This window comes from Sorex araneus, chromosome 1 (genome assembly GCF_027595985.1).
Source record: "Sorex araneus isolate mSorAra2 chromosome 1, mSorAra2.pri, whole genome shotgun sequence".
NCBI lineage: Eukaryota > Metazoa > Chordata > Mammalia > Eulipotyphla > Soricidae > Sorex > Sorex araneus.
Window position 1 is genome coordinate 206,589,279 of NC_073302.1, and position 23,317 is coordinate 206,612,595.

Genomic DNA, 23,317 nt, shown 5'->3' on the forward strand with positions numbered 1-23,317 from the left:
ATATTCTCAAACTTGGACAACAATACATTCTTAAACTTCAGGCTTTAAGCAGTTTCATATACTTTCACTAAGATTTATTCTTGTCTTTTGTGTTCTTGATTTTTGGAGTTAGTTTTGCCAGGAGTATTCCTAATATAAAAATTCTGGTCATTCTTATCTTGTGTGTCCCCAGCAAATAATCAGCAGAGGACTCATGCTTAAAGTTAAACATTCCCTATATGCTGAGTTTCAGGAAACATGAAATAAGTCCCAAAATACACTATGTCCCTTTGCTAATCATTGAATTAATAGTGATTAACTATTTTCTTTTGACTTCTTTTTTATCATTTTATAAAATGAGGGCAAATGTTTACAAGAATCTTAACATTTACACGCTAGATATACTTACTGCATCTCACCACTATCAAAGGGCCTGATACCCTCCACCAGTAACTTACGGAACTTCTAGTCCACAAGAAGCTGTGGCATAGATACATAATGGACAACTATGTAGCTGTAAGAAAAGATAAAGTCTTGCAGTTCCCTGTGACTTGGCTGAAATTGGATGGCATCAAATTAGGCAAAATTAGTCAGAAGGAGAAGGACAAACACTGGATGATTGCACTCATCTGTTGTATACAGAGACGGAACAAGAGAATGATTTACCATCCACAGAAGAGAGATGAGATTCCCCAAGTGACTTTTCCCTTCCACTCATTTGTGGAGGTAAGGCAGGTGGCCTACATAATTATGTTCAGATTTTCCTGTATACAATCAAGGGGAACACTAGCAAGATCAAAGATAGAGCAGTGTCTCCAGAGAGAAGAAAAGGTAGGTGATATATTCTTACTGGCATGTCCTTCAGCTCTTGAACATAACTTTCTACAACACATCCTGCTGCTTTTTGCTGTTACAAATGGCCCTGTAAATGCCCTAAGAAATTTGGACTTGTTTTGAAAGGTTATTTTTGAAAAGAGAAAATATAGGAAATGTCTCACATTCAAAGACTTTCTTATTACTATTCATTGGGAAGGCTGACTACCTCACACATTTCTTTTCAATCCTCCCTATCCAGATGAGACAAAACACTAAAGACTGCCTTGATTAACACCAAATAAAACCCACTTGTATCTCTACTTTCCGTCCTTGTGAGACTCTCTCATGTAATTACAGCAGCTGCTCATCAATAATGTGAAGGGAGATGTGGTGCCAATGATTAGAATCATGACAAGGAATCAGTTCAGAAAATATCCCCAAAGTCCCTGATTTGGATCTCTAACTAGAGCCAAATAACTTGCACTACTAATTAAGACGGGCCTACCAGGAATTTTCAAATGCAATGTGAAGGTACATCCTTAAATGTGTACCCAGATCTCTACTGCACTATCTGGAAAAAAATGTAGTTCAATTCTAGAAAAGTTTAGCACAAGGTAAAGATACACAGGTATATAAAGAAAAAAAACGTTATAAACTTGTTTCCAATGAAACAAATAAATGGCAGTATTAGTTAAGTGGAGTGACTGGATGATGGTTTAATTATACTTTTCTTAATAAATCAGTTGAATAGTTTATGTCAGCTGAAGTTATTTCTCCAAGCAATTAAATACCCTAATACAGGTCCTAATTTTCCCCATTAGAATGTAAGTCCTTGGTATATGATACTGTACTTTGAAGATATACTTGTAATAGTACAGCAGGCTAGGTTGCCCTGCATGCAGCCAGTTTACGTTCGCAGCTAGGAATTGCCCAAAAGCAAATAAAAAATACCAATGAGGCAAATCACAGAGGTTTATTACAGAACCATTATACCTTTATGAGTCAAAAATAATGGCAAGGCTCAGCATCCTTTCAACAGATCAAATTTTCTGTTTCTGGCTGATATTCAGAGATCTTTTTGCTACAATATAATAAGAACTGAGATCCTGAATAATTTGAATTAACTTCAATATGCATAGTTTTTACTTAAGGTAATGTTGCTTTACAACACCAGCTATGTTTTATGGGTTCACACCTCTGCACTCATTGTTACCTGTACCAACCATGAAAGAAACAAAAAAAATCCCTCCAACAGAATCCACCGAGCCCTTCCTTCCTTTGCTCCATTTCTCCTTCTAGTCTGGTAGCCATAGTTCTTGAGACAAACCCAAGGTTATGCTTTGCCCTGCTTCAGCTTATTCTTTGCTTTTGTGTCTTAATAGTCCACATATAAAGAAATAATCTGGTATTCATCCCTCTCCCACTGACTTATTTCACTCAGCTTAACTTCCTAATTCCATCCAAAAATGGCAAAATTTCTATTTTTTTCTTATAGGTAAATGTATGCAACTGTGTATATAAACCACAGCTTCTTTACCCCATCTTCATTGGGCACTTGGGCTGTTCCCATACACAGAGCTACAATAAAAACTGGTGTGCGTGTAACTTTTGATGTTGGTGGGGTTTTTTGTTGTTTTGCAGGATTTGGGGCTACACCCAATTGTAGTCAGGTCTTAATCTTATATTTGGTGTCAGGAATTGAGCCTGGGTTTGGTGTGTGCAAGGCAAGTGCCTTGCCTGTTGTACTATCTCTCTGCCTGGAATTGGTGCTTTATGAGTGGATTTGCTGGATTATATAGTGTATATTTTTAATATTTTGAGAATGGTCACTTCTATAGTGTTTTCACAGGCAACCTAACCTGCTGTACTATTTCTCTGACCCTGTCATTTTTTTTTAGTTGCATTGATTTTCCTAAGGTCATTAATTACAAGTATATCTTCTGAACTGGTTACTATTTCCATTTTAGGAGGTTCCTTTGTCTCCACATCTTCACCAGCACTGACTGATTTTGGTCTTTTGATATAAACCATTCTCATAGCTGTGCTCATTACTGTTTTTATTTGCATTTCCCTAACAATAAGTGAGAGGCATTTTTGTGTATGTCTGTCACTTTATCCACCTGTAATGTCTTCTTTGGAGAAGTTCTTATTCAAATTTTCAGCCCAGTTTTTTTTTTATTTTTTTAGTTTTTTTTTTATTTTTAATTAGTGAATCACCGTGAGGTTACAGTTACATATTTATACATTTTTGTGCTCATGTTTTCCCCATACAAAGTTCGAGAACCCATCCCTTCACTAGTGCCCATTCTCCACCACCAGTAAACCCAGCATCTCTCCTACCCTCCCCAATCCCATCTCTCCCCACCCCAAACGGCCACTATGGCACGGTATTCCCTTTCCTTCTCTCTCTCTGATTAGGTGTTGTGGTTTGCAGTAAAGGTGTTGAGTGGCCATTGTGTTCAGTCTCTAGTCTACATTCAGCATGCATTACCCCTCCCCCGCATGACCTCCGACCACATTTTACTTGGTGTTCCCTTCTCTGAGTTGCCCAGAATGAGAGATCAGCCTCCAAGCCATGGAGTCAACCTCCTAGTACTTATTTCTACTATTCTTGGGTGTTAGACTCCTAGTCTATTATTCTATATTCCACAGATGAGTGCAATCTTTCTATGTCTGTCTCTCTCTTTCTGACTCATTTCACTTAGCATGATACTTCCATGCTGATCCACTTATATGCAAACATCATGACCTCATTTTTTCTAACAGCTGCGTAGTATTCCATTGTATAGATGTACCAAAGTTTCTTCAACCAGTCATCTGTTTTAGGGCACTCAGGTTTTTTCCAGATTCTGGCTACTGTAAACAGTTCAGCCCAGGGGGCTGGAGTGATAGCACAGCAGGTAGGGCGTTTTCCTTGCACGCGGCCGACCCGGGTTCAAATCCCAGCATCCCATATGGTCCCCTGCGCACCGCCAGGGGTGATTCCTGAGTGCATGAGCCAGGAGTGACCCCTGTGCATTGCTGTGTGTGACCCAAAAAGCAAAACAAACAAACAAAAAATAAATAAATAGTTCAGCCCAGTTTTTGATGGAGTTGAGGTCCTTGAAAGATGCTGCATTTCATGCCTCATGTTCTGCAGTCAACCAAGCAGCAAGCATTTTCTCAACACATAAAATAATAAAGCAACATAAATAAGTGTGTACAAATAATAAAAAACAGAATTACAAAATTTATTATTCTCAGGTATATATTTTACAAACATCTGTTGCTTAATGATGGGGATATGTTCTCAAATACAAATCAGGTCATTTTATCATTGTACAAACATCACTGTTATAGGACAAAAATATGATGATATAAATTAGTATACTAATAGGCTACCAAATCGTGTATAACTCACTGGGACCAATGTCATGTGATATATCACTGCAGTAGCTATGCATGATTGTATCTAAAATATTTTCTGTAATAAAATATGAAAGTTTTTAACGTACAAAAAAGAGTTTAAAATTACAGAAAGATGTGTAAATTAGGCAATGAGAACTTTTAGGAAAAACCGACATTAAAAAGAGAACCTTTATCTTCAAAGTACCAGGAGAAAAATAACCATTAACTAGAACATCAACAAACATGTGTTTTAAGAATAAGACTGAAACAACTTAATTTTTTCACAAACAAAAATAGCACTTACTATCACGTGCTGGTTGAGGTGAGCAAGTGGGCAGAGGGTTGGGGGAGACAGAGCAGAACCAATGGATTTGACTCTGAACAGGATATTCCTAGGTGGACTCCACGATCAGGGCTGAGGGGAGGAGGTGGAAAACTCAGTGGTTCCGTTTGAGAGGAGACAGGCTCTGAGCAAAGGTTGCCTACAAAAGGAGGAAAGGCAAAGTTCTGACAGCTAAAAGTTCCTTTGTGTCTAGAAAGTGATTTACTTATCCCCAGTTGCAGACCAGGTGTGGCTTTGTTTCTGGAGGGCTTTGCTGGGCATTGTTTGACTTCAGCAAACAGGCTCGGGGCTTAGTGATCTGTAGAGTCACCACACCTACCAGTAAGTGAGGATGTGTTTGAGTCCCAGGGTTTTGCCAGCTGTGAAGGTCTGGGATGGGAGAGAAGAGGTGTTTCGTGGGAAAGTCCAATTTCCTCCTGAAATTGTTTCTCTGTTGTAGTCTGACCTCATCAAACCACATCAGTGTTCTTCTGGGGATGATAAAAATCATAGCCAAGACCCTCCATTTTCAAAGCTTCCTTGCTCCCTCCTACCCGAGTACAGATTCTTTTAGTATTGGGTTGGCCTCATAGAAGTTACCCCCAAAGCTCCCTGTGATCCTGTTTTCATTTCTTTTCATACAACTTGGACAACAATAGGTCTGGTATGGTGAGAGGAGGCTGCACTGTAACTGGAATCCTAACTTGTGGAATGAGGGCTCCTTTTTTACATAATCCCCAAGCAAACAGTACAAAGGTCAATTGGCAAAGGAAAAAGTGCATAGCACATTTCATTACCAGCTCCAAATTAATTATAAACAATCTCTTACAGGGTTATCACTAGAACTCCACTAGAAGAGTAAGAGTGGCAGCAATGGGTAATAATACTCCCATTTCCACAACTTCAGACACAAGTATTAGAAGTGATCTACTCTGTAGTGTTGCTAAGGGCAAAAGGTGTGCTTAGCTGAGAACACTGGGTTACTCCATCATGCACACCTGTTCATAGTATCATATGATACCTCCTTGCATGATGTGTTGTATAACCTCTGCCTAAGAAAAACAGACCCTTGCATTTACTACCAAACACATCCTTACCTGGTTTCCCCACATGCATGTAGTTGCCCTAAACATTACTATAGATTAGCTAGTACATGCAAAGACAATGGGTCATGGAAAAAAATGTTTCTGATAAATGAGCTAGGTTTTTCCTGCCTCAGAAAGAACATACAGAGGGCCTGGAGTGATAGCACAGTGGGTAGGGTGTTTGCCTTGCATGCAGCTGACCTGGGTTCAATTCCCAGCATCCCATATGGTCTCCTGAGCACTGCCAGGAGTAATTCCTGAGTGCAGAGACAGGAGTAACCCCTGTGCATCGCTGGGTGTGACCCAAAAAGCAAAAATCAAAACAAAACAAAAAACAAACAAAAAAAACATACAATGTAATATACATATGTGTGTATTCAAAAAAATATGCATTCATAATATTGGAGGGGGCAGTCAGTGATGAGTTAAGATTTCTTTAAATTAACATTTCCAAAACTCAGTCAAGAAATATTTATGAGTGTTAGTTTATATAACTTGGTTATGGCAGAAGTAGCAATAATCGAACTGAATCCCTTAGGGTATGAACGAAGCATGAAACAAATGAGCCCGCGGGACTCTGTTGGCTAATGCCATGTGTTTCTTAAATATTAAAATATTAAACATACATAGCATTAAAATATTATGACATTTAATGTTTTTAATAATATTTAATTAATTTATCTCAATATATTTAATGACATAATATGATATTTAAATATTTAACATAATATTTAATGTTTTTAAAATATTTAAAATACATATTACTAAATTACCCCAAGCCTCATGAATTCTAGAAAGTAAAGGTTCAGAGTGTCTTTTTCCAAATCAAAGAAGATTTTTTAAATTCCTTTCTTCATCCCTTAAATTAGTACATCAAAACCATGATTTAGTTCTTAATGCCACACAGTAATTGTCCAACTTGAATTTTGCGGACATCTTTTTCTTTTGGGAAGGGGTCTTGGGTCATAGGTGGTGCCCAGGGCGTACCCTTCACTGTGCTCAGGGAAGTGTATGCCCAGGGGACCCAGCACACAGGGAAACAGGCACAGCTGCCTGAAGGCCAGCACCCCAACCCCGGACTATCTCTCTTACCCCGAATTATGTGAAACTTTTAAAACAAAAAATGTTCCCTCAAATCCCCCAGTGCAAACTTGAACTCCTTTTTTTTCAGTGTCCCTTAGAAGGCAATACAAAATAAGGGACAAAACCCTTAGACCTATTGCCCCAAATACATACCAAAGCACATGTGTAAGCAATGGCAACAAAACCTGTAACCCTGCATGAGACTTGACATCAGCAACAGGCTAGCTGATGTTCTGCTGAATCCACATTGCCACCACAGAAGGAGTTCTTTGGCCCTGATGATAGGAGCTACGCAATGGTTGTTTGGTGTCAGTGAGCCTTTACTTCCACACGCTACACAGCAACTGCATTCTCGAAACACTTCTCTATGGAACTTCTGTGAAGACTTTCTTCACAAGTCTCATTGCTCATCAGTTTGCTCGAGCAGACACCAGTAACGTCTCCATCGTGAGGCTTGTTGTTACTATTTCTTGCATATTGAATACGCCACGGAGAGCTTGCCAGGCTCTGCCGTTTGGGTGGGATACTCTCAGTAGCTTGCCGGGCTCTCCGAGAGGAGCAGAGGAATCCAACCAGGGTCGGCTGCGTGCAAGGCAAAGGCCCCACCTGCTGTGCTATCACTCCAGCCCACTAGTCTCTCAGTAGGCCTTTATATTTTTTATGAAGAAAAATAATTCCATTTAACAAAACTTATTTCTCAAGATGGGGGTGGTGGTGTGTGAAGAAAATGAACATGTGCTCAAGAGATCACACAGCTTGAAGAGCCAGCAAAAAGACATAGAGACAAGCCAGGAAGATACGTGTTCAAGGGAGAACACAGGCTCGAAGGGCAAGTATCTCTCTTTGGGCCTTTAAACGTACACAGGGCTGGGCTGAAGAGCTAGTACAGTGGGGAAGCTTTGCACACTTGTGTTCAGTCACTAGCACCACCTCTGATTCCCTGAGCCCTCGTAGGAGTCAGCCCTGAGAACAGAGTGATGAGTAACTCTGAGCAAGCTGGGAACACTCCAAATTCCTTATCCCACCACGTTGTCCCAGAAAAAAGTATGTACATAGTGTTATGGCATCACAATAATTCTTCCCTGTAGGGCGGTCGGCTTTCACATGGATGACCTGTGTTCAATTCCTCCACCCCTTTTGGAGAGCCCAGCAAGCTACCGAGAGTATCAAGCCCACACGGCAGAGCCTGGCAAGCTACCCGTGGCATACTGGATGTGCCAAAAACAGTAACAAATAAGTCTCACAATCAAGAGACATTACTGGTGCCCGCTTGAACAAATCAATGAGCAACGGGATGACAGTGATTTTTCTGAAGAAACTTCCACCTTTAAATATGTGTCTTCTCCCTCTCAGTTTCTGTGTTGCAAGCCATAATGCTCAAAAGTAGAGAGAGTATGGGGAATATTGTCTGCCATGGAGGCGGGGGAGGGTGGGGAAGGGGGGTTATACCGGGTATACTGGTGATGGGGAATGTGCACTGGTGGAGGGATGGGTGTTTGATCATTGTGTGATTGTAACCCAAGCATGAAAGCTTGTAACTATCTCACGGTAATTCAATAAATTTATATGTGTGTGTGTGTTTGTGTATGTCTTCTCGACAATAAGTTGAACAAAAACCTAAGTGTAGGTACTGATATTGAAATTATGTCATATTACTCCGTTACCCAATGCTCCAGAATATATCTTGATGGAGTTTTATTTTCATTCAAATGAAAGCAACACTTTAAATTCCCTATAGAAGACTTACAAACTGGTTCCCAAATGCTCACAAACCTTAGTTCACAATGAGAAAGAAAATCCTTGTAGAATGTTCTCTAGAACCAGGTTATTTTTTACTGAGGGTAGGAAGAGGGATATAACCCAGGGCTCTCTCATGCAAGCAGGTACTCCAGTCCTTCGTGTCATCTCCTATGCCCATGGGAGCAGCTTCTTACACAGATGATTTGCCATCTGTGTGTCCTTACAGTTAGAAACATACTTGTATGAGTCAAACCTTGGGTGTGAAGCATCAGAGAGGGATGACAAGTAGAAAAACTATTACAAAGAAGCAAATCTGAGTTGATGACAGGCTGTGAAGAAGCAAAGGCAGAGCAGGGCAGGTATGTGCCTTGTCCATCAGTGCTGGTCTGTGTTCTGAGTCACAGCATTATCAACATTTCAATATAAAGAAAACATAGTACTTAAGGACTTTCTTAGAGTCTAAATCCAAAAAGATGGGATATGCCATGTAAATTCAATATTCTACTAAATAGTCACAACACTGTCACTGTCATTGTCATCCCATTGCTCATCGATTTGCTCAAGCGGGCACCAGTAATGTCTCCATTGTAAGACTTGTTACTGTTTTTGGCATATCGAGTACACCACGGGTAGCTTGCCAGGCTCTGCTGTGCAGGTGAGATACTCTCAGTAGCTTGCTGGGCTCTCCAAGAAGGGCAGAGGAATCGAACCCAGGTCGGCCACGTACAAGGTGACCGCCCTACCCACTGCACTATTATTACAATAAACTTCCCCATCATTGTTATGCTAGTGTGCTGTCCTCCAATCTCCATCAACATGACATCCCCTGTGTGTCCAACTCTGTGACACAGGGAAATGAACTCAGTATAGCTTCACATGTCAGCTAACTCTTGGCAAGATTTGAACAAGCAAGAAATTGGAAGGAAGGAAACAAGGAAGTTTGGACTATTCCCTCCCACTCCCCACATGCTTGACTCAGCATTGCTGGTAGAAGCTGCAGTGCTCTATAACCTAGCTCCCACAGTTACTGCTTCACCATGACCACATGGCTCAAGGAAGGAAGATAGGAAGGAAGAGACAGGAAGGAAGGAAGGAAGGAAGGAAGGAAGGAAGGAAGGAAGGAAGGAAGGAAGGAAGGAAGGAAGGAAGGAAGGAAGGAAGGGAGGGAGGGAGGGAGGGAGGGAGGGAGGGAGGGAGGGAGGGAGGGAGGGAGGGAGGGAGGGAGGGAGGGAGGGAGGGAGAGAGGGAGGAAATAGACTGTACCGTGGAAAGGGCAGTAGTCCTGCATGTAGCCAACCCAGATTTGATCCCCAATACCTCATATGGTCCCCTGAGCTTGCCAAGAGTGACGCCTGAGTACAGAGCCTGGGAGAAGTCTTGAGCACCACTGGGTGTGGCACTTTAAAGAAAAGAAGAGGAGAGAGTGGAGGATGAGGTGGAGAAGGAGGAAGAGAGGAAACTCATTCACCGTCTCAAACCCATGAAGATAATTACATAAGAAACAAAAGTGGACTTGGCCCTCTAATTCCACTTGTGAAATGTTTAACTTAATGAGACCTTAGGAATAAATCTGTGTTTATGGAGAAGTTATTGCCTTCTGTCTACAGCTGAAATTTTAGAAACAACCTTTATGTCCAACAATAAAAGGAATAAGTAAATTTTGACACCTTCACTTGACAGACTATGAGGCTACAACAAAATATTTAGACTCTGTAGCAGCAAAAAGAATTGTACAATAAGTAAGACACATGTAATAGGATATTTTGAACATAATTTAGGAATATAATTATGTAATAATAATCATGTATTGCTGAAGTGCACAATAACACTTCACACACTAAATTACATGTTAGAGGGCTAAATTCTAATTACTAAATATTTCTTTTCTACAATGACTTTCAAAATAAAGTAAAGGGTCCAACAGCCAGAGAACACAGAACTACACAGATAATAATGGGAGCAGTGTCTTCTGGGAGATGAAGGCCCCTTCCGGTTGAACCCTGCCCTCCAGTCAATAAGCAGCCAATAAGCAGCAACTGTCACTTCAGTCTCCATTTCTTTCTTCCCCAGCTTGATGAGAACTGACCCACTGACAAGAATGTGAAGCAAATAAAACTGAAAAGGACTGCAAGAATATCCTTCTGCTCTCATACACCTGTCCCAGTGTGTACACTGACTCTATATACTGACTCCAGCTGGGATCATTTGAAACAAAAGCATTTTCATCGATAAGTGTTATAGTGCAGTGCTCGTGAGCTGTTTCGGTGATTGGGTACTTTCATTTCTAGAAAGTGGCTAGATGAGCATCATCATTTGGAGGCTCTAAAATATGTCTCGTGTCCTTCCTTAAAGAGATCTTATCTGGCTGAGTGATAGTAGATTGATGGCCATGACCTTCTTCACATTCTTCTGCCTTCCTTTAAAATGAAATCAAGGCTCTTGCTGCTGATATCCATGGGCTGAGTGCCAAGGAGCTGTAATGAGGACCACATATCATTGCCCTCCCTCTAGACCATCAGCTCAGCTCATTGTTAATGTGCTAATGCCACCAACAAACATGACGGAAGAGGGACAATCCAAAAGAAGCATGCTGTCTCCACTCCCCAGGATCGTTTTCTTTAAGTAGTGGTGGCTGACAGATACACAATGTCTTCATATTGAAGACAAATAAGACACCATATTGACATTACAACAAAATGCTGTTATGGACCTAAAGCTCTTTAAGGCTTTAATTTTAAACTGATGACTTGATATCTTTCTAAATTATGTATGTTAGCAGTGTTTCATAATCTAAAAAATTTATTGGCCTAGACTATATACATGGTTTTGAAATATTGCTATTCTTATTTCATAGCAGAGCAGATGATAATTTTCTTTAATTACACATTAATTCCAAAATATTACCTGGATAGGCAGTTATTGTTTTAGCAGGGTAAGAATTAATGGGCAGGTGTTCTGCTATCATCTGACTTAGGAAGAAATAGAGTAATTACACATGATTCATTTTCCTACTTCTCTGAGCTGAATTATATTAATAACATTGACATATTACATTCACAATGAAATTTTCATTTTCAAAATGTTTTTTTGTAGCTGAGATTATATTTTTCCTGCACCTTTTACCTTTGACAGATCCTTACAAATATCACACTGTTCTACAGCTTTTCAACATTATGATGCCTAAATATTTTATATGTGTATACTCCCTATCGATAGCATATGGTGGGAGGGAGGATAACCGTGCCTCTGTAGACTGACAGGCTCTGATTCAGGTCACTGTTCAATCACTTATTACATGATCCTGGAAAAGTTACTATGAGCACAGTTTGGACACATATTTAAAAGGAATAATGAACCTGGGGATATGAACAAATGGTAGGCTCATATCTAGCATGTACTAATTCTAATTCATCAAGTTCTAATTACAAATTATTATCCTAGGCATAACTTGGCTCCTCCAAGCACCACCAGGTGTATCATCAATGACCCCTGTATCAACAGGCCCCAAGCATCACTAAGTGTGGCCCTGAAGACCCCTGAGCACTGCCTGTTGGGGACCTACAGAAAAATAATAAAATAAAATGACTATAATAACAAAAGAAAAAGGACAATAAATCACCTTCTTTCAGTGGCTGCTGGAAGCCCAAATTAGATCTAATTCATGAAAAGGATCTGGCATATATCTGACACATAGCAAGTACTCTGTCATGAATTACTACTAGTAGCAGCTATTCTACTCTGTCTTAAATGCTGTCTAACTCTGTGCATTTAAATATTTGGATTGAGAGACTGGGATAAAATGGGAAATATTGAAAAATGATAGTCCCAAAGAAGTTCATGAGAAATTCTCCATCAGTGCAATCTCAGATGCTGAGAGTTGTCCTGAGGGCGCCACTCCAGCGAACAGTCTGCAAAAATTCATCTATTGGTTTGCTACTTGAACCAAATGCAAAGTCAAAAGTGCTTTGGATAAACCCTGGTACTCACCAGTTGACATTCCTGTATTGGCCCTTTTAAAAGTATGGACTGAACCCGAGAAAATACATTAAACAAACAGTGTTGCTGGATTAGCAGGGCGCAATCTTCACAGAGGCCACCAATTTCACATTCAGGCAGCTGCACCTTTGCCAGAACTCTACAAACCCCCAATAAAGACACTGAGTCAGAGCAGGTCTAATTTATGCAACCAATAAAGTTGGGAATGAGGACATGTGACTTTTGAGACCACATCATAAAGGACCCTGAAGTTTTTAGCTTGGTCTCTGGGGTCACCTGCCTGTGGGAAATCAAACGCCAGGCCATGAGGACCCCAAATCATTCCAAGAAAAGGCCCTATAAGGAGGGACCAACTTCTTAGTGCCAGACACATGCACCACTTGAGTGAGAAATGCTCCAGCCCCAGTCAGGCTTTCAGATGACTTCAGTCCTGGCCAATATTTGACCACAGACTCAGGAGAAACACTGACCCAGAATCATTCAGTCAAGTCACTTCTGAATTCTTGGCACAGAAGCCATATAGATAATAAATGATTACTGGTGTTTTAAGCAACTAAATTTTAGAGTGCTTTGTTACAGAGCAATAGATTATTATTACTGGAACAAGAGTAATTTAGCAAGAATATGGATTAGAAAACATGACCCTTCACCACATAGCTACATAATCCAGAGAACATATCTGTTCTGCCAGAGAGCCCAACAAGCTACTGAGAGTATCTCACTCGCACAGCAGACCCTGGCAAGCTACGCATGGCATACTCAATATGCCAAGAACAGTAAGACATCTCACAGTGGAAACGTTACTGGTGCCTGCTCGAGCAAATCTGATGAGCAACGGGATGACAGTGATACAGTGATGGATTGGAACAACATGACCCTTCACTACATAGCTACATAATCCAGAGAACATATCTAAACAGTGATGTATGAGCAAGATGGCCTTGCTCTACAGAGGAATGTGGTTTTAATGCAGATGAAATTCTCACAATAAAAGCATCATCATATTATTCATTTTACACTAATTTCAAAGGTAAGGCATATTTAATTACATAAAAATAGAATATTTCTTGAGTCAGACAGATAGTATGGCAACTAAGCCTCTTGCCCTGTATGCTACTAACTGGGGTTTGATCCTTGATACCCCATTTGGTCCCGTGAACACTGCCTGGAGTGAATCCTGAGCACAGAGACATGAGTAAGCACAATGGGGAAATGCCATATTTCCCAAAATAAATATATATGTACATATGTAATCAAATATATACACATATATGTGATATACATGTCTATTTAAAAACCATAAAGCTAAAGTCTAATGACAAGAGCAGAAAATTATTAGCAATGTAGAACAGAGAATTAATACTCTCTATAAAAGAGAATGTATAAATCAATAGAAAGAAATCACCCAATAGTAAAACAGAGCACCACACATCTGAGTGAGGTAATCAGATTAAAGGGAGTCGGCCCAAAGACTGAAATCAAGGGCAGTCCAGAAAGAATATACCGGGAAAAAAAGGATTCAGCAATGGAGAGCAAAAAGTATCACGAGAACTAGAAGACAGACAACCAGAAGATTCTAAGGTCTGGGGAGCCAAGGGTTAAAAAAATGTCTTAAGCAAGAGGTAGCAATGAAATGTGCTAGATTCTGCCTTTTTGATCTTCTAAAATGTGAAGTGAATGCTGACTGATAGATTTTTCCACACAGAATCACTAGTAACAGCCACATCATCCAATTACTCTTCCTGATGACAGTAAGTATGAAGTACTGTTATACGGCAATAAGTTGTAACTGTTCGTTCATACATTATGACTACCAATACAGTTTGTTCTATCTGCATAAACCCAAGATGACATTAGAGACTCTTGGGATAAGGGAAAAATAAAAATGATCAGAATTAAATTTATTTGGTGTCAGAAAATGGAACCCTAGCAAACTAGTGGTAAACTACCAGAGTTTGGGGAGACTTAGAACAATCACAGTAACAGTTTTTGGCACCTAGAACTGACTGAGTAGACTGAATTGTGCGACCTTAAAAATCATCCCTCAATATCTGTGGTAATCAGTAGAAATCTACATCTCAATGACTGAAATCCTGTGGTGGGTCTAGCACCAATCATGGGCAAGTGTCTTGTCTGAGCTATCTTGGTGTTTTGGACATCTGTAAGTGTGGAAATACATTTCCACATTCATCACAGCCTTCAGAGTAAGGATTTCATATCAGCAAGTAGTCTAGTCTCAAAATGCCAACAGTCAGAAAAATATCCCCAAAAAGATAGAGAAATTATTATCATCTACATTGACAGCTGGGAAAATTGAGACAATGAAATTTTAAGTGACTTATCATTCAATCAGTAGTGATATTTTAAATCATTGCAGTAATTTAGGATTGCCACCCCACTCCATGATCTTTCTTTTTTTTTCTGCCGCTAGCCATTAGGGGAAAATGTCTGTACTGTCATTAATTGGAGGAGAAAATCATTAGGATCACTGATATTTGTGATCATTAAGTAAAATACACCTCAGAATAATGGAATACTTCATGTTTCTCTAAGTACCTAAACAAAAGAAGGCCTTTAGAGATAGCTGGAATCAATCTCTTTAGACATAATCTTGGCAATGATCGGCTGATGCCTAAAATGAAGCCAAAAGGGCTTACGATGGAAAGCTTGGATTTTCAAAAAAACACACCTGAAAGTCTTTTCTCTGCATCTGTCACTAATGATTAGCTCTCAGAATATCATTGTGTGAAGCCCTCATGTTCAAGATGAACTTGACGTTTCAACATTCCCTAAAGCTCTAATTCATAGCCTGCTGACAGTTCAGCTATAACAGAGACCAGCCTTTATGACTTCTGGGTTAAGCTATAAAGCACAATTTCCTCTTCTCAGATATGTGGAGTGTTTTTTTTTAAAGTTTCTATTCATTACCACTTGGTTTATTTTTAATTTTTTATTAGTGTATCACCATGAGGTACAGTTGTAGACTTACAAACTTTCGTGCTTGCGTTTCAGTTATACAATGATTAAGTACCCATCCCTCCACCAGTGCCCATTCTCCACCACCAATGATCCCAGTATCCCTCCCACTACACCCACCCCATTCCCCCCACCCCACCCCGCCTCTGTGGCAGGGCATTCCCTTTTGTTCTCTCTCCCCTTTTGGGTGTTGTGATTTGCAATAGAGGGGCCATCGAGTTCAGTCTATAGTCTAATTTCAGCATGCATTTCCCATCCCAAGCGGAATATGTGGAGTCTTGATAGGATTTTAGGACAGCAGGGAAGATCTTTATTGAGAAGAAGAGGAAGAGGAGGCGGAGGCGAAGGAGGAGGAGGAGGAGGAGGAAGAGGAAGAAGAGGAAGAGGAAGAAGAAGAGGAAGAGGAAGAGGAAGAAGAAGAGGAAGAGGAAGAAGAAGAGGAAGAAGAAGAGAAAGAGGAAGAAGAAGAGAAAGAAGAGGAAGAGGAAGGAGAGGAAGAAGAAGAAGAAGAGGAAGAGGAAGAAGAAGAGGAAGAGGAAGAAGAGGAAGAGGAAGAAGAAGAAGTAGAAGAAGAGGAAGAGGAAGAAGAAGTAGAAGAAGAGGAAGAGGAAGAAGAAGTAGAAGAAGAGGAAGAGGAAGAGGAAGAGGAAGAAGAAGAAGAAGAGGAAGAGGAAGAAGAGGAAGAGGAAGAAGAGGAAGAAGAAGTAGAAGAAGAGGAAGAAGTAGAAGAAGAGGAAGAGGAAGAGGAAGAAGAGGAGGAAGAAGAGAAAGAGGAGGAAGAGGAGGAGGAGGAAGAGGAAGAGGAAGAGGAAGAAGAAGAAGAAGAAGGTTAATTTAGTGGCATAAAATGCAACTGAATCCAAGATGAAATTATTCAAAAAAGAATTATGTATCCAAACCTTGGATATCTAGAGCAAACTGAAATGTCACTTGGCACTGAGATTTTGCACTACTTAATATAATGACTTTTCTCCAAAGATTGTATACTCAGAAAAAAGAGTCAAAAGGCAATTAGCCTGTAATCTATTTTTTTCTCCCCCTTCCAATACTTAAATTCTATACTGTAATCCTTAACTTAGAAGTAGTCATTCAAGAACCTAAAATATATCAGGTAAACCTCCTTGAAGCTCTTTTCATTGCTCAGTTGACAGCTTTCTTTTCCTTTGCTTTACTAAGCTTCTGTAGCAGATGGAGCAAAAGAAATGGAATTTTAAGTGTTGATATAAATGACATATACCCAAATCTGATACCAGTCAAGAAACTATAATTTTGTTTACATATTTGTTCTTTGGTTGTTTAAAAGCATCTTGAGCAGGCCAAAGAGATAGCACACTGAGTAGGATTCTCGCCTTGCATGCAGCTGACCCAGGTTCAATCCCAGCATCACATTTGGTCCCCCAAACCCTGCTAGGAGTGATCCCTGAGTGCTGATCCAGAAGTAACCCCTGAGCATTGCCAGGTGTGCCCCCTACAAAAAAAGAAATACACAATAAAACATCTTGCTAATGGAGGAAAACTTCCCGTTAGAACTGTACATCTATCAATACCTTTATATAGCAAAAGCATATTCTGTAGCAAACATAACAAATCTCCTGAAAAAACAAGCTGTTTACTCAAGAAGCTACTCATTTATTTTGTCCTAGTCATAAAGAAACCTAATTGAAAAGTGTGAAGAAGGCTCCCTTCTCCCAATGTATAATGGGAAAAGTATGAGGTAATACAATTTTTATTCCCCAGAAAAAAATCAATAACTAGCTTTTCTTAACTAGAAAATATGATACCAAATTTAATGATACACATAAATGTATTTTATATTTCTATAGATACTAATGGTTTATGACACATTTTATTTAATATTCTTCCCTCTAGTTTGCATTAGCAGTCATTCATTGTCCATTTGTTATTTGCTTACTATGTTTCTTGATATCCCACATAGGAAAGATCATTCCATATCTGCCCTGTCCTTCTGACTGACTTCACTCAGCCCGATACCTCTAGCTCCATCCACATAGTGGCACACAGCATTTTTCTCATAGCCGATTAGTGTTGCATTCTATCTATATGCCCTGGTTTCTTTATCCAGACATCTGTTCATAGGTTATTTCCAGATCTTGGCTATTGTATCTAGTGCTGCAATGAAAACTGATGCTTAAAGATTTTTAAAATATTGTTTTGGAGCTCACAGAGTAAATTCAAATACAATTGCTGGGTCATATGGTACTAGAATAGAAACAGACTCTCAGACCAATGGAATAAATTGAGAGCTCAGAAGCAGACCTTCAGGTACACAGACAACTAATCTTTGACAAAGGATCCAGATGTATATTAAGAACAAGGAAAGGTTCATCAATAAACAGTGATGAGGAAAACTGGTTAGCCGTGTGCCAAAAAAATGAACTCAGATCCCTATCTCACATTATACACAAAAGTTCATTCAAAATGGATTAAAGACCTTTATACTAGACCTGAATACATAAGTTACATTCAGGAAAACACAGGAAGAACTCTTCATAATACTGACTCAAGGGATAGCTTCAATAACTCAGTGCTGCCGGACAAACACACAGAAGCAAAAACAAACAACTAGGATTACATTGAATTCTGCACAGAAAAAGAAATTATGCCTAGAATAAAATGACACCCCACATACTAGGAAAAATATTTGCTCATCACACAGCTGACAAAGAGCCAATATTCAAGATACATAAGGCACTTTCAAAATTTACCATCAACAACAACAGCAAAATGGAAACTTATAAGAGTTTGACATTCCCTGAAATAGGGGAATCGTGTAATTTAGAATTCAAACTGCAACACTTCTGAAAGACAAAGATGCTATAAATAGTGACTACAGGACAACAGTTGGACTGGTACTATTCTTACAAGTTATCCTCTTTACAAGCTTCACAGCTATACCACTACTTATGTAACAGATTCAAGCCCTGAGGCTCTCTATAAACAAAATTTCCTTCTTGTTACCATTTTTCTCATGTTTCCTATTTCTCCAACTAACCTTTCCTATAATCTAAGCATTTGTTTCCTTTCCCACCAGCCCTCCCTATAAACTTTCTTGTTCATCAGGACAATGACTTGCAAATAAAGTGAAATTATATTACTTTAAGATAGACTATAAACAGCTAAAGATATACACCATTAAATATATATAGCAATCATTAAAACAAGCCAGATATAGCTAATATACTAACAAAGCAGCTAATATGAAATCATCTAAAAGAAAAAGAGAACTCAATCCCAAGGAATACAGAAAAGCAAGGAGGAGGGAGGCAAAAGATAAATGAAAGAAATGAGAAAATAAAAGAAAGATGAAATACATACACTTAACCATATCAATATTAATATTCACTATACGGATGTATCTTCTCTTCAGACTGGGCACTGTTCCCTAACCCACACCTCCCTAACAACCATCATGAGAGTTCCAAGTTGGCCATAAAAAGGTAAAAAAAAAATGGGTTGAAACCCAATTCCAGGTAAAGTAATTAAGCTTTCCTGGGAAAGACCACCCATAACCTACCCCTTGACTCCATTGCTCCTCTCCTTTTCTACAGGAAGGAGTGAAAGCTAGCACCCTGGGGCCACTAGGACAGTCTCCTCTGGAGCTGCCTGCATCCAACTCTGCAGCATTACTTCTGTCCCTCTCCCCGTAAGCAAATTCACTCTAGTTCAGACACATCTGGAACACTCAAAAACTCTTGTGATTCACTCCAAGAGCCTGTTCCTGCCCAATAGCCTCGTTCACAGAATGAACAACACATATAGTTAAGGTGGTGTTTTCCCCAGCTCAGTTTATAGATTCAACATGAGAGACTGGTTTTTTTTTTTTGTAGAAAATGACAAAAAGTTTCAAAAATTTATATGTAAATGCAAAGGACCCAGAGTAAGCAAAATAATGACCTGATTTCCTATTATTATCCTGATTGCTTAGGGAATAAAAAGCGACAGATGGGGCCAGAGAGTTAACACAGGGGTTAAGGCACCTTGCACATGGCCTACCTCAGAGGATCCCAGGTACCACATATGGTCCCCTGAGAAACACTAGAAGTGATTTCTGTGCACAGAGCAAGGGATAAGCCCTGAATACTACAGGGCATGTCCCAACATTACCGCCCCCCCCCCACACACACACACCAAATAAAAGAAACAATAGGCACACAGATCAATCAAACAAAGGATTCCAGGAACAGACATTTTTGAACAGTCAGTTTGTGGTTTATGGGGGTTGAAACAGTGAAGTATGTCCCCACTAGTGCCTGGGAAGTCATGTGATTTCAGAGCCCAAACCCAGGACTTCTGCATAGCACGCACACACTCCAGCCCTCCAAGGTATGTCCTGGCCCCTAAACCACACATCCTTAACAAATGTACAAAGGCTATTCAGGGAGAAAGAACAGATTTGTAAGCCCATATAGTGCTAGAACAACTGATACTACCAAAAAAAGCTGAGCTTTGATTCATACCTTGCACCACAGAACAAAAATGAACAAAATATACATCATAAATCCAAGTGTAATGCTAAAATTATAAAACTTCCATGAGAGATTATAGGAAAAATCTTGCAGTTTAGGGTTAAGTGAATGATTCTTAGACAAGGCACCAAGTGTAAAGGCCATACAAGAAAGAAGCTGACACATTGTATTTCATTTATTTAAATATTTCAGTTCTTTGAAAGACACTGTAAGAATACAAATAGAAGCTACAGACTGAAAGAAGACAAGTATCTAACTGATAAAGTACCTATAGTCAGAAATATAATATTCAAGAATGAATAATTGTAAACAGCCCTTTTTTAATGGTCAGATATTTCATCAAAGAAAGTGTACAAGTGGTAAACAGCATATAAAAGATGGGTGTTCTCCACAGAGACTAGCACACATCCAAAAGAACAAAAGCAACCGCTGTTGGAGAGGATGTGGGGAGAAAGGGATCCTTCTTCACTGCTGGTGGGAATGCCGACTGGTTCAGCCCTTCTGGAAAACAATATGGACGACTCTCAAAAAATTAGATATTGAATTCCCATTTGACCCAGCAATACCACTGCTGGGAATATATCCCAGAGAGGCAAAAAAGTACAATCGAAATGGCATCTGCACATGTATGTTCATCGCAGCACTGTTTACAATAGCCAGAATCTGGAAAAAACCCGAATGCCCCAGAACGGATGACTGGTTGAGGAAACTTTGGTACATCTATACAATGGAATACTATGCAGCTGTTAGAAAAAAGGAGGTCAAGAATTTTGTAGTCAAGTGCATGGGCATGAAAAGTTTCATGCTGAGTGAAATGAGTCAGAAGGAGAGAGACAGACATAGAAAGATTGCACTCATCTATGGTATATAGAATAACAGAGTGGGAGACTAACACCCAAGAACTGTAGAAATAAGTACCAGGAGGTTGACTCCATGGCTTCGAGGCTGGCCTCACGTTCCGGGGAAAGGTCAACCCAGAGAAGCGATCACCAACTACATTGTAGTCGAAGGCCATGTGGGGGAAGGGAGTTGTGGGCTGAATGAGGGCTAGAGACTGAGCACAGCGGCCACTCAACACCTTTATTGCAAACCACAACAGCTAATTAGAGAGAGAAAACAGAAGGGAATGCCTTGCCACAGTGGCAGGGTGGGGTGGGGGGGAGATGGGATTGGGGAGGGTGGGAGGGACACTGGGTTTACGGGTGGTGGAGAACGGGCACTGGTGAAGGGATGGGTTCCAAACTTTGTATGAGGGAAGTATAAGCACAAAAGTGTATAAATCTGTAACTGTACCCTCACGGTGATTCTCTAATTAAAAATAAATAAATTTAAAAAAAAAAATCCATAATGTTGAGGGATTTTTAAAAAAAAAAAAAAAGATGGGTGTTCAATATTACTATAAATTTCAAGAGAAGCAAATTAAAAATACAATGAGATAAAGTGACTGACATACCAACTGTTGCTTCAGGAGGTGGAAGAACTGGAATTCGCATACAAGGGAAGTGAAATTCTCATTTTGATGGGTGACATAACATAATATGGAAATGAGTGAGATATTTTATTAAATATACAACTGCCATTGGGCCCAGTCATTGTATTTCTGGGTATTTATCCAAGAGAAAAGAAAACAAACATCCATACAAAGATTGTATACACAAATGTTCATAGTAGCTTTATTTGTAATAGCCCAAAGCTACAAACAACCTAAATGTCAATCAACAACATATGCATTGTCATACAATGGAACACTATTCCCCATTGAAATGGAATGAACTAATACTCACACACCATATCAGAATTTAAAGATAATTATGCTAGAGTAAAGAAACCAACAAAAATTAGTATATACTGTACTCTTAGTGTAAAATTCTAGAAAATGCAAACTAATCATGACAAGAGATATTTCCTCTGAGGAAAGGGGTACACAGAGAGGCAGGGTGGGAGGGAAGGTAGAGATAACCAAGGAGCACAATAAATCATTTAGGGGTGATGAAGGCATTCATATCCTGACTATGCTGATAGCTTCCCAGATAGAAGCAACCAAAACTTACTAAGTTCTATGGTTTACATATAAGCAGCTCTGGTAGATAAATTATATCTCAAGAAAGCTGTTTTTTTAAAAAAAAAATAACAACAATTAGATCAGATTGCCTATTTGGGGTTGCCCTTCCACCAACCTAAATTTTGGCTTCATTGCAAAAACTTTCTTGAAGAGCATTTAGAACAGACTGACATTGTTAAGCTTAATGCCCTGTGAAATAGTCTAAGCTAATTGTCTCAAAGGCCTGTGGCAGCAGTTTTCTGAGATTATATCACATTTTTCCCCCTTAATGTAAACACAAGCTAATGTTGCTACTGGATACCAAACAATGCTTTAAACTCCTGCAAACTCAACCATATTCATACCAACTGCTGAGCTAGTTGCACCAGAAGAGGTCAGAGAACAATGCCCTGAAGTTCCCTGTCTCATGTCTTTGACTTTATATCCTGACTTCAACAGGAAATTCTATGGGGCAGAGAGCAAATTTGAATCACTGGAGGATTTAGAGATGGAGAAGGGGTATGAAGGTGTGTGTGTGTTCATGCAGAGGGATGTGTGTGTGTGTGTGTGTGTGTGTGTGTTCATGCTCCCGCTGATGCATAAGACAGAAAGAGGAGACAGAGGGATTTGGAGGAAGAACAGGAGTCAAGTGTCAGTACACATATCTACCCCCTGCTCCCCCCTCCATTTAGAACTTTCCCACTTGAACCCAGCCACATCTTATCTACATAACAAAGGGAAGTCAATCATTTGACCAATGAATAGTTCATCTCTTCTACATTAGGAATTCAGAGAGGGTGTAATTTCTCAGCTTCAGTTTATGACAAAAGTGCACACAAAACCCCCACATACACCTGAATCCCTCTAATAACAGTGTTACTCAGGGCTTACTTCTGGCTCTGCTCAAGAATCACTCCTGGTTCGGCTCAGGGGACCACAAGGGTGGCCAGGGATAAACCCAGATTGGCTACATGCAAGACAAGCGCCCTACCTGCTGTACTATCTCAGACGAACACATTACTGAGAAGGGCACTGAATCCAACATTTCAATAACTCCATCTCACATCGGGTCTTTTCATCTGGAATTAGGGTTTCCTAAATTCAATCTGAGCCACAGACAACTTGGATGTGACAGAAACAAAGACCTCAGCTCCTTTTTAGGGTATGTGTTCTTATATTTTAAATGCTACTTCCCATCCATGTAGAAAATCAGTATGTACTGTCCAAGACCAACGATCATTCTGGACATAAATATCGTCCATACTAAAACTGTGAATAAAATGCTTCTTAGAACGCTTCACAGAATCTCTGCGTCTAAGTTGAGCCCTCGCTTCAGAGCTGAAGTGGCTACCTACGGCAGCTCTAGTGCAAACTGCCTCCTCTGTTAGCCAGTTCTTCCTACTCG

At 39.8% G+C, this 23,317-nt stretch overlaps 1 protein-coding gene across 9 annotated transcripts in view; it reads right to left on the bottom strand.

Moving 5' to 3' along the window:
* LYPD6B (LY6/PLAUR domain containing 6B) overlaps positions 1-23,317 on the bottom strand; it is a 232,070-nt gene that overhangs the window by 128,386 nt on the left and 80,367 nt on the right. For 2 of the 9 annotated variants that reach the window (XM_055142136.1, XM_055142154.1), the window contains exon 2: positions 4,487-4,664. The exons of the other annotated variants lie outside the window; for them this stretch is intronic. The gene's annotated coding sequence lies outside the window, so the exon portion shown is untranslated. The remainder of the gene's footprint in view (positions 1-4,486; positions 4,665-23,317) is intronic. 9 annotated transcript variants of the gene reach the window in all.